This window comes from Arvicanthis niloticus, chromosome 10 (assembly GCF_011762505.2).
Source record: "Arvicanthis niloticus isolate mArvNil1 chromosome 10, mArvNil1.pat.X, whole genome shotgun sequence".
NCBI lineage: Eukaryota > Metazoa > Chordata > Mammalia > Rodentia > Muridae > Arvicanthis > Arvicanthis niloticus.
The window spans coordinates 73701060-73712779 of NC_047667.1; the positions used below are offsets into that span (position 1 = coordinate 73701060).

General features: G+C 42.1%; 1 long non-coding RNA gene across 1 annotated transcript in view; it reads left to right on the forward strand.

Moving 5' to 3' along the window:
* LOC117716483 (uncharacterized) overlaps positions 1 to 8514 on the forward strand; it is a 12144-nt gene extending 3630 nt beyond the window's left edge. The window contains exons 2-3 of the long non-coding RNA XR_013113121.1: positions 7191 to 7314; positions 7553 to 8514. This is a non-coding gene — a long non-coding RNA (uncharacterized LOC117716483). The remainder of the gene's footprint in view (positions 1 to 7190; positions 7315 to 7552) is intronic.
* Positions 8515 to 11720: the final 3206 nt, after the last annotated feature.

The window sequence follows — 11720 nt, forward strand, 5'->3', positions numbered from 1 at the left end:
GCAGAAGCTGTCTCTAATTTTGTTGCCTACCTTTGGACCCCTTTCCCCTAGCTGGGCTGCCTTGTCTGGCCTCAGTGGGAGAGGATGTGCCTAGACCTACTGTGACTTGATGTGCCAGGGTGGTCAGTACCCATAGGAGTATCCCTTAGAGAAGGGGAGGGAGGAATGAGGGAAGAGGGTGTGAGGGTAGGACTAGAAAGAGAGGAGAAAGCGGGGCTGTGATCTGGATGTAAAGTGGATGGATAGATAGATAGATAGGTAGATAGATAGATAGATAGATAGATAGATAGATAGATAGGAGAAAGAAAAGAAAAACGACACTTTCCCAGTATCCATAAATTTGTAGCAGCTTCTCAGATAGAGGTGGGATTTCATGACTGTCCCCATCCATGCTGGGATTTGGGCTAGCTTGTGCTTATGCAAATCTTGTGTATGTAAGCCTAGCCACTGGAGATTAATAGCTGCAATGACCCTATTCTATTGAGAAACTATTATGTTGCTGGAGATGCCAACTGCTTCTGGCTCTTACACTCTTTCTGTACCCTACTCCATGATGGTCCCCAGGCCTTGGTGGGATATATACATCCTAACTAGAGCTGGGTCTTTTTAAGTTTCTTCTCTCTGCATGTTGACTAGCTCTTTGTATAAATTGCTATTTGAAAAAGAAACTTCTCTAATGAAAGTTGAGAGATTCACTACATATATTAGAATAAGAATTTAGGGCACAATTCAATATTATGTCTTTTGTTATTGAATAGTAAGGTTAGGTTCTTAGTATTCGAGCCTATGTGGTAGCCAGTTACCAGTTTTGACCCAGCTAACATAAGGCATACAGAGAAGGCTTTAAATTCAATTAGAAAGTAGCTGTTTGCCCCTATGACACCCACACCTCTATTTCATCAGTGGTCATAACTTGTGGGGTCAGTTGTTATTGTAATTGTATTTTTGACATTTCTGTTACATACTAGATATTGTCAAGTTTAGAACTGTTATATATTTGGGGGAAATTGGTTGTTTTGTTATTTATTATGTCAGAATTTTTAGCTCTAGTAATGCTTTTTGGTCTTAGTTTACTTTGTCTGGTGATAGGAATGTTGCTCTTGATTTCTCTGGTTAGTATTTCCCAGTACGTGATTTTGTGTGTGTGTGTGTGTGTGTGTGTGTGTGTGTGTGTGTGAAATATATTTGACTTCTGCTCTTCCTTTGCTCTCATGTTTAAGAAATACATTTGGGGGCAGGTAAGATGCCTTTGCACATAGATGCACTCACCTTAAAGTCTGGTGACCTGAATCTGATGCTGGAAAACAAGGAAAGGGAAAAGGGGAAAACCCGACTGTTCTTAACATCACAGCTATGGTTCCCTGAGCAAGTCGTGCACAAGACCAAGCTGATCAACACTTCAGCATCAGTGCTGACCGGCTGACAAACTTTAGGTAGTAGCTGCTGCTGGGAGAAGAGCGTGAGGTTTCTTTAAAGGTGTGGGCCTTGGCAAGTCAACCATATTCCTGTGAATGGCCGCACACCCATGTGCATACGGGGAGCACAGATCAGACTCTCGGTGGCGATAAAAGTTACAATAAGCAGACACTAATCTGGGCATCTGTGTGTCTGGAGGATTTATGGAGAAAAGTGATGGTGAGCATGTTCAAAACATCCTGTGCAATATAAAGGTCTCAAAAAGAATTAATAAACAGTAGATTAAAAAAGAAAACTATTTTGTATACTAACATCAAAGATTTATAAAAGATATTTTTCCATTGTAGCTTTTTAGGTTGGTGGTGACTCCTCACACTGAAGAGTCATTCCGGCATGTCCTGGCTTTCACAGTGGTGACTGAAGGTGTAGTGGCTGAGGGGCAGCATCCATCAAGGCACTGAACATGGTCATTACAGTCAGCTCTGTTGCTTCTACAGTCATGGGATCTCCCCTGTTATTTAAATGTAGCGCGATGGAACTAGGATCTGTATATTTCAAATCTACAAAAATGTATAGCAATAATTTTAATACAACTTATTCTCTAGTTGTTTTCTATTTCTGAACTTTGGTTGCACACCCAATGGATTTCTGACTCTTTACACCATGTTTTAAATCTTTCTTCATATTTTTAAAGCTTATTCATCTAAACTACGTTCGGATCATCTTCCAGTTCATAAAGACTCACATCAATTCTACCTACTAATAAACCTGTCTATTAATCTTTCAAAAATATAATTGCTATAACTTTTCACTTTCTACTGGTTTGGATTCATTTCAAAATCTTGGGCTGTGGTCACACTTGCTAGCTTCCCTTTCCTGTTGAAAAACACATCAGCTGTAGAACATGTGCATTCTTTAAAAAGTCCACGTCTGTCCGCTGCTTCTGAGTCTTCCAACTCACGCTGTGCTGTCTCAGGGTGGTTCTTTTCTACATTTTAAGAGAAGTATATACTGCACCTTCTTCATCTGTATGGACCTGCAGATATCTGGGTTAGGTTATAGTATTCCAGAGGTCAGTGGCTTCTGAGATTCACATGAGGGCTACTAAACTGGAGATTTTAGTTTAGCTGCTACTGAATGTTTCCCAGAGCCCAGTAATAATTACCTGAGATAAAATCTTGTGGGATCTGGGTTCTGGTTACAGAATTTCAGAGATTTTTCTTTCTTTCTTCACCTGGCAGCAGGACTACGAGACAACAGAATTTGCTATGAATTTCTGTGCAATATGCTTCTTTCCCATTCTTCTGCAATCAGGTCTCAGCTAGAAACACAGTCCATTGTTTCCCTGGCTTGAAGATTTGGGCTCAACTCAGGCCCCTCACACCCAGTGTACCTGTCAGAGTTGAGGGTCAAGCTCGTACCTTGAACACAAAGCTGGCTTTCAAATTTTCTAGCCCCACACATTTTGCTTTCATTTACTGTTGTGTTTGGTAATTTCCACACTTACAGTAATTATTTTTAAATATGAATAAAAATACATTTTTATTAGAAAACAAAATATAGCCATACTTTATAAGAACAATGTGTCATAAGCAGATGAATTTCACTCCAGGAGTGAAGATGGTTGTGTTGGTCAGGGTTCTCTAAAGGAACAGAATGTATAGAATAAATCTCCTTATATAAAAATGGATTGATTAGAGCGACTTATAGCCTATGGTCCAGCTAGTGCAATGATGGCTATCTTACTAATGGAAGGGTCCAAGAATTCAGTAGGTGTTCAGTTCACAAGGCTGGATGTATCATCTGGTCTTTAGCATATACAGGAATCTCAAAGAAGTGGGCCCCAATGCCAGGGAAAAAATTGACTTGCCAGTAAGAACAAGCAGGAAAAGAGGGCAAGCTTCCTTCTTCCTTGTCCTTCATCTCAGCCTCAGAGGTATGGCCCAAATTAAAGACGGATTTTCCCACCTCAGAATATCCAGACCAAAAGTAGGACTTCCCATTTCAAATTATTTAATTAAGACAAATTCCCTCACACATGTACCCAGCTATATGAGCTTTAGGTAATTCCAGATGTAGTCAAGTTGACAAGCAAGAATAGCCAACACAATGATACATAGAAAGTCTGTTAATATAATTCATCATAGTAAAACCAAAGTAATCATCTTAGTGTTTTCCATTTACTTGTTATATTATGTGTTATATTATGTCTTGTCTGCGTGTATGTCTGTGCAGCATGTCTGTGGCTGATACCCACTGAGGTCAGAAAAGGGTATCTGATCCCTTGGATTGTGGACCACCACGTGGGTGCTGGGAACTGTACTCTGGTCCTTGGTGCACACTGGGAAGCCTTAACCCTTGAGCCATCTCTTTGGCTGAAAAAAAAATTTTTTTTTTTAACTTTTATTAGTTCACTGAGAGTTTTGTTCAGTGTGCTTTGATCAATCCCTACCCTCCCCCACTTCATTCAGATTCTCTCAGTCTCTACCCTTCAATACTACATTCTGTGGCTCAAACACCCCTGCATGCGTGGTCTTCCCCTAGGGTGTGGTCCTGCTTACCTGAGGCTATACTCTAGAGAAAACTGTCTCTCTAGTAGCTAAAAATTACAGCTTGTATTTTATTATTATTATTTATTCCAGTCAGAAGGGCTCTTCAGAGAACCTAATGTTATATTGCTACAGAGGTTGTATTAAGTGCTGTCGAAGAGAAATGGGATTTAAGGGAGGCTGACATGGCTTCCACGTACAGAGCGCGCTCACTGGTTTGGGTAATGTTATTGTCAATCCATACAGGTTAAGATCATAAGAGGAATTATATAGTAAGCAGGTAGAATTATTTGTACTATCAATTATAAAAGTCATCTCAAACTATGTAATTGATCATATTAGAAAACACTTTTAGAATAATTGACAAGACAAAGAAATTAAAAGAATATTATATTGAAAACATCTTCTAAATTTTTTATACTGCATGAGATTTGGATAGATAGATCTATTTACTACAATTGAGACTTAAAATTAGAGAATTAAAACATCAAAAATTAATACTAAATTAATTTAACAAGTTAATTTAAAAAAGAAAATACCTGTATATATTGAATGTACAAATTATCTTCTACCTACAAATATCGTATTGCTGTTCAAAAATAAATACCCTTCCATCTTTGGTTGATTTGGGTTAACCTAAGCTTAATAACGTTTCCTAAACAATTAAGAATATATAATTCCTAAATATCTGAATATTTACCCATAGACAGATATACAGATAGCTTTTCTAACTTCTGAAGAAACTTATAAGCTTTCTGGGCATGGTTTACATGCCTTTAATCCAGAAGCACAGGAAAACAGATCTCCATGAGTTCAAGAGCAGCCTGGTGTACTTAGTGAGTTCCAGGCCAGGAAATACTACATTGCCAGACTTTTATCTCAAACCAAACCAAAACAACAACAAAACCTTACAAACTCACTAACATATCAGACTAGCCTTTCTAATGATGCTGTTGAGATGAAGTTCAATGAGGAGGTACTGTGTGCTTTCAGTCTGACTCCAAGCATGAAGGATTGTACTGGACACGTCCGTCCTACCTCAGGAAACACAAACATCAGCTTTCCAACTGGGATTGAGTTATTCACTCAATACACCATGTGCTCCTGGACCACAGTTCAAGTGGTTCCCACGTCAACCTTTGGGTTTGGGTAGGTGTTCCCTTCCACGGTTCATAACTGGTCCCCTACCACTTTTGTTTGGAATTTAACAACAGCTCATCTAATTGACTACTAGGTGTGGCTGTTTCATCTGTCTAGTTATTTGGTTCTCAGCTATGAGTCTGATCTCTACCCACAAGGATGGATATTTCATATGACTAACACTAGCCAGAAAAGTTTAAAGGAGGGAATGATGTCAGACCTAAGATCAGAGACATTCACTATATATTGATAAATTTGCACATATAACTACTCTCTTGAAATCTATTGACTCATATTCAAATACTAGAAAGAAACATATATTCTAGCAGTGGAGACAGACAGCAAACACAAATGTAACTAGTATAGGGTAAGCAGGAGACAGGTGCTCAAAAGGCAGAGCACTAAGCAATAGTGGAATATAAACCATATAAAAAGACTATTTATTTATATTCCATATTAATAAATATATTTAACATTTCCTTAGATATTTAAAAATTAAACTCAGAAGCAATATATTTACACAAGTGTGTAACTCAAAAAAAACTACACACAATAGCCTAACTCTAATATAAACAAATCAAAAATGTAAACTAAAGTCTGGAAGCGTTTTTACCCACCTATGTCCACTTAGGATAACAAACTGCTTGGGTGTTTCACACACAGGTGAACTGACACAGGGAACTGGGCACTCAGCAAACAGAGAAAGAATTTTCCAGAGATAGTAACTACAGAGACTCACAACTCACCAGACTGAAGGTGCAGAAGGGAAGGGGTGTCACTCAGAGCTGCCCATGTCCAGGCGGCCACGGGTGCTGTTCACACAGGGAGGCTGCCAGAAGCAAGCAGAAGTGATGTCCTCTATTCCCCTTCAGCTCTCCCAGGTCTCCTGTCAGCAGATGCCCAAGGTGGCAGGCAAAGCTGAGAAGTAACTGTTTCAGTTTTCAGGAGATGAGGTTTGTTGTGTTGTTTTGAGTCAGGATTCCATGTAGCCGAGGTTAGCCTAAAACTTACCATGAAGCAGAAGACAGCCTTGAACTTCCTGATCCTCCTATCTCACTCAGAAGTGCTGGGATTGCTGCCCTGAAGTACCATACCTGTATGTGCTAATTTATCAACATATGGTGAATGTCTCTGATCTTAGGTCTGACATCATATGGTACCAGAGATTAAACTGGGACCTCACACACCTACGTAAGCACTCTACCTACTGACTACATCCTCAGCTCTTAAGGACACCGTCAGTCCAGATAGCTAAATCTACTTTTAAATAAATTCAGAGTCAGTAGCAGGAGGCCACTGTTCCACTAAAAATGGGAATGCTTTATTTACATGACATTCAGAAATAAAAGGTTAACCGGATCTGTTTACAAGTACGTAGTCACCGGATACACGAAAGCTACAATATGGTTATGTACCAGTCACATCACAGAGACTCAAAACACTGCCCTAGTATTGCTATTGTTGGTGATCTTGTCCAAGTGACCCAGCCAACATTTCACTGCAAAATGTATAAACAATCTCAGAAACATTGTTAGAAAATCCAACATGTATTAAAACCATGTATTTACAAGTAAAATAGAGATAGGCTTTAGGATTGGATCATGTGAGTGTTTTTTCCTCTTTACCTGCAGATATGACCATCTGAACATAGACTTGCGGCCATGCTGAGAACTGCACAATGATATCTAAATGTCATGTTCATGCTTGCCGCACACTCCCTCTCACTCCCATCCCCTAATTATGACAACTAAAAAAACGCCTCCATAAGACTGGGATGCAGCTCAGTGGTAGGCTTCCCCCACCCCCAGGACCCTGCAAGGCTTTGTGTTTGATGTCCAGCTCTGCCGAAAAGCAGTCTCTATGGATCGAATCCCTCTATGGGACAACAGTGTCACAGTGCAGACCTCTGAGGTCCTTACACACTGAAACCGTTATGCTCTGTGGAGCACACGGTTATGAGGTAAGCTGGGTGGAGAATGACATTGTTTTGTTTTTTAAGAGGTATTTATGGATACACTTGAGAAATATTCAGCAACTGCTTTAGTCCTTCCGGTTTCTGCACTAACATCACAAAATCCCATACAGGAGGCGGCACTAGCACATCTGTTCTGTAAACCTGGCTTCAGGTGTGTAGACATCTTGCTGTGTGGCACACAGTAGACAGGATTGGGCTGCAGCCTTCAGCATCTTTCAGAAGACCTGATTCCAGGTATGAAGCTTTACCCCGTGATTCAAGCATTTCCATAAGGCCTGAGGCCTGAGAAGTTAGGGACCAATATTATAAATTAGAGACCGGATTAAATACAAACCTTCTGTCTGTTTGTTAAAGAAGACTAAAGACGGAATGTTGACAATGATTGTCTCTGATACTGGCTTAAGAAATTATTTTCTCTCTTTTTATTTGTATTCTATAATTACCTACTAAAGAAAATTTTCATTTTTTTCAGAGTTGGGAAAATAAACAATACATCCTTCACTGAGGAACCTGGCTCAAGGGATTTGCTCCATCCCAAAACTGTCAGCAGGGGCCAACCCACCTGATGTAAGGCCTTAAGATTTTTACTGAGTCTCTGAGAAATGCCTCTGTTGCCTTATGTATAAACCACTGTGGTAGCTTATCCACCTCGAGGGACTGTGAACAGGACATTTCCTTTCTGCACGGGCACTGCTGCTCTGAGCCAGCCTTTGATCATACCTTTGTGGGGGAAAACTTTCTATGATTAAAAGCTCCAAGTGGACACTCTGTGAGGGAAAATATCTTACCCTCATGACCATGTCATAACTCTTAGCTACAAATCGAGAAACTGGGAGATACTCTGCCAGGCTGGGATGCTATTTCCTTTTTCATGGGGCAAACCCAGGTGAGGACCTCAGAGAAGCTGGATGTCTGCTGTGAGGCCAGAGCTCTGACCGTGTTGAGGCAAAGTTAGAAAGATGGTAGGATGTCATTTCTCAATGATAGCTCACTGGGCTTCTACCCAACAACTTCCAAACCCACTGCCAGCATCCAAGGCCCTGCCCTGGTCCTAGAGTCTGGACCACTAAGCATAGTGTAGCTGTTCCTGAATACACGCCTCTCAAGACTGGACACAGACTAGAGATCGTTTCCAGATGTGGGCTTCGTACACTGCTTATTTGAACCAATACTGGAAGCACTCAAGGGCCCCTGGGTTTCAGGGGCAGCTGCCAAGCCCTGGAAGCAGGTAAGTGAAGAAACACCCTAGAGAGCGGGTGGGAGGGCAGAAAAGAAGAGAAGGAAACAGAAGAGAGTATGAGGGGAGAGGAGGGGAGTAGAGAGTGTATTGAGGTTCTGTGGTGAGGTATGCACTCCAGGGTGTTCTGTGCTCAGGCAGCTGTCTCTCCCAGGACTGGGTGGAAGGGGCTTCTGCTACAGGGATGGTCTTCTTGTCCTTTCTTCCTTCTCACATCAAAAAAAAAAAAAAACGTAAACACAAACAAAACCCAGGTGTCAAGTAGTCAGGCTGCCTAAAATTCTCTGTGTAGCTCAGAGTGATCTTGACTTTCTGGTCCTCCTGTCTCCACTTCCTTCCTGAGTGCTATGGTCACAGGTATCCATGTCCAGTTTATGTGGTACTCTGGATTAAACGCAGGGTCTTGTATAAGCCATGTAAGCATTCTTCCAACTGAGTTACAGCCCTACCATTATCTCTTCATTGGAATTTTCTAATTTAAAATATAATCTCATAACTTAGTGGCTTCTTCTAGGATGTTGTCCTTTCCAGATCTCCCTTTCTCTCCTATATAACCACGTGACCTAGGAATTTGCCATACTTGGTTAGAAGAGACTCATGAAGAAACCAGTTAGTTGGCAGTCATGTCTGGAAAAACTCAAGGTCACCCTCACATTCAAGCAGAGCCTGATGCTCCCAGGAAAGGGGGAAGAGCCTCCCAGATAAGCTGTCCTCCTGTCCCCAAGGCCATCACAATGTAACTTCACCTGGGGAGAGGGCTTGTAAATAGGAGATTAAGTTAAAATGAGGAATTTAGGGTACGTTCTAATCCATCAGGACTGTATCCTCATGAGAAGTTGCTATCAGGACACAGACAGAGGGACAACCACAGGAAGACACAGAGAGACAGGTTAGAATCAAGTGAGTTTGACTTAGATGTGTCAGAGAACACCTGGGATCACCCATTGCCAGTGTATGTAATCTTCAGAATCCTCCAGAAAGTGACTAAGCTCATCATGACACTCATGAAAATCTCCAGAACAAAGAGCAAGAAAAGGTAGTTCTTGGAAAGCCCCACATGATGGCCCTATGTTCAATTGCACTAGCGTTCTTCCCCCTCCCCCATCCCATAGTTTCTAATTATTATTTTTCCTTTTTTAATTACATATTTTATTTATTTACATTTCAAATGATCCCCATTCCCAGTTTCCCTTCTGCAAGCCCCTTATCCCATACCCACTTACCCCGATTCTATGAGGATGCTCCCCCACCCACCCACCCACTCCTACCTTACTGCCCTAGCATTCCTCTACACTGGGGCATCAAGCCTTCACAGGACCAAGGGCCTCCCCTCCCACTGATGCCAGATAAGGCCCCTTCAGCTCCCTCAGTCCTTCTCCTAATTCCTCCATTCGGATCCCTGTGCTCAGTCTGATGGTTGGCTGCAAGCATCTACATCTGTATTGGTCAGAATCTGGCAGAGCCTCTCAGAAGACAACTATATCAGGCTCCTGTAAGCAAGCACTTCTTGGCATTCACAATAGTGTCTGGGTTTGGGGTCTGCATGTGGGATGGATCCCCAGGTGGGGCAGTCTCTGGATGGCCTTTCAGTCTCTGTTCCAGTCTTTATCCCTGTATTTCCTTTAGACAGGAGCAATTCTGGGTTAAAATTTTGGAGATGAGTGGGTGGCCCCATCCCTCAACTGGTGGGGGGGTGGGCATGCCTAAGCTCTGGATAGGTTCTTTACAGGCTCTGCCTCCCCTTTGTGGGGTAATGTCATCCCTGTGGGGTCCTGGGAGGCTCTTGTTTTTGCACTAGCATTCTTGAGAGTTCATGTTTTATTCTTCCCCCTGAACGTGCTCAAAACCAAATGTGGAAAAACTGGCAAATTTCTCTAGAGAAAATAATTTCCACTCAAATAAAAAGAAGCAACTCACCTTCTGTCGTCTCTGGGTAAGTCTCTAGGCAAGCATGGAGACAAACCATCATCCCGCGTTCTAAAGTTCTAAAGATGCTACTAAATGCTCAACCCCTTGTAAATAAAGTGATTTTACTTCAATCCTTAGTCCAGTATTTTATCTCCAAGAAACTCAATTACAGTGGGGGGGGGGCGCACGAGGAGGAGGAGGAGGGAGAAGGGGAGGGAGAAAGGTATGGGGAGCAGAGAAGGGAGAAGAGTGTGTTGGGTCAGGGTGGCTACATGGATGGATGGTGGTGCTAAGTCATGACACAAGGTTGGAACAGCTGCCCAGCTGGCTAGCTGATGTGATGAAACAATTGTCAAGTGATAAAGGGATCAGTTATATAGAACAAGTAGATAAAGCTGAAATTGATACTAAACTGTGAGTCTGTTTAGGGATGGAGTGGTCCCCGACATAATTCTCTTTCCTAAGACAGAAGGGCTTGCCTGTCATAGCGGCTATGGTGGCCTCCTTAACAACCACAGATAGATGCATGCTTTCACAGAGGCTTGCCTCAGAGTGAGAAGAAGCTGAAGTGAGGAAAAGCAAGGGTTAGGGCTGGATTTTTTTTTTTTTTCAAATAATGAATGTCCAAGCTTTGTTAGGGATCTAACAAAGGACTGCACCCTGGAAGTAAAATTGTAGATCCTAAAAATGAACAAAAGAAGAAAGCAAACTGGGTGATTATCAGTGGGACGGGACAGGTCACCCACTGTGGCTACAACCCAGGCTAAATTACAGCGTGCGCGGCCATCTACCCCACATTTTCCCTGTCATTCTTGAAAGCTTTTTATTCCAACTTATTTTAGGAGTGGCAAAGGTGTGTTTCTAATTCTGTTCCTTTCTCACTCTTTTTATAGTGTTCAAATCCTGGCAAATATCAGTAAAAGAAAGGCGTGCTCCCCTTCTTTGTATTTCATCAGCAACAAGTTTAAGGACCTGTATCTCCTGCTTCTACAGCTTTTTCACCTGCTGTGTCTAGCAACAGCTGCAACTTCATAGTTTGCAGGATGTGTGGCTACTTGCTGGACTGCCTGCCAGGCCATCAGCACTGCCAGATGGCATGCCTTGATGTTTATAGTTATCACTTTAATAACAGTGAGAATATCTACCACAGCCCCTCATAATATTTGTCACAGAGCTGGGGCCAGGGATTCAGTTAGAAAATGCTCACACACAACAGAAAATGGCCCTTTCCCTATGAGTAAGACAGCCGTCAGTTTGAAGGGGGTGTTTATCTGTGAGGGGACATCCCCTGAGAAGGGAACTGAAGGGGTACAGCAGACACTGCCAGAACCTGCCCACATACCCACTCTTCCCATTTATTGTTGGCTGGCTTCACTGCCAACAGCTGGTGCCCTGTTTCTTGTTCTGCGAATCTTTGTTACTCTGGGGCTCCTTTGCCACCTGTACATGTGGTCAAAGTGCCAGGAAATGGAAGTTCTGGGAGCAGCCGACACCC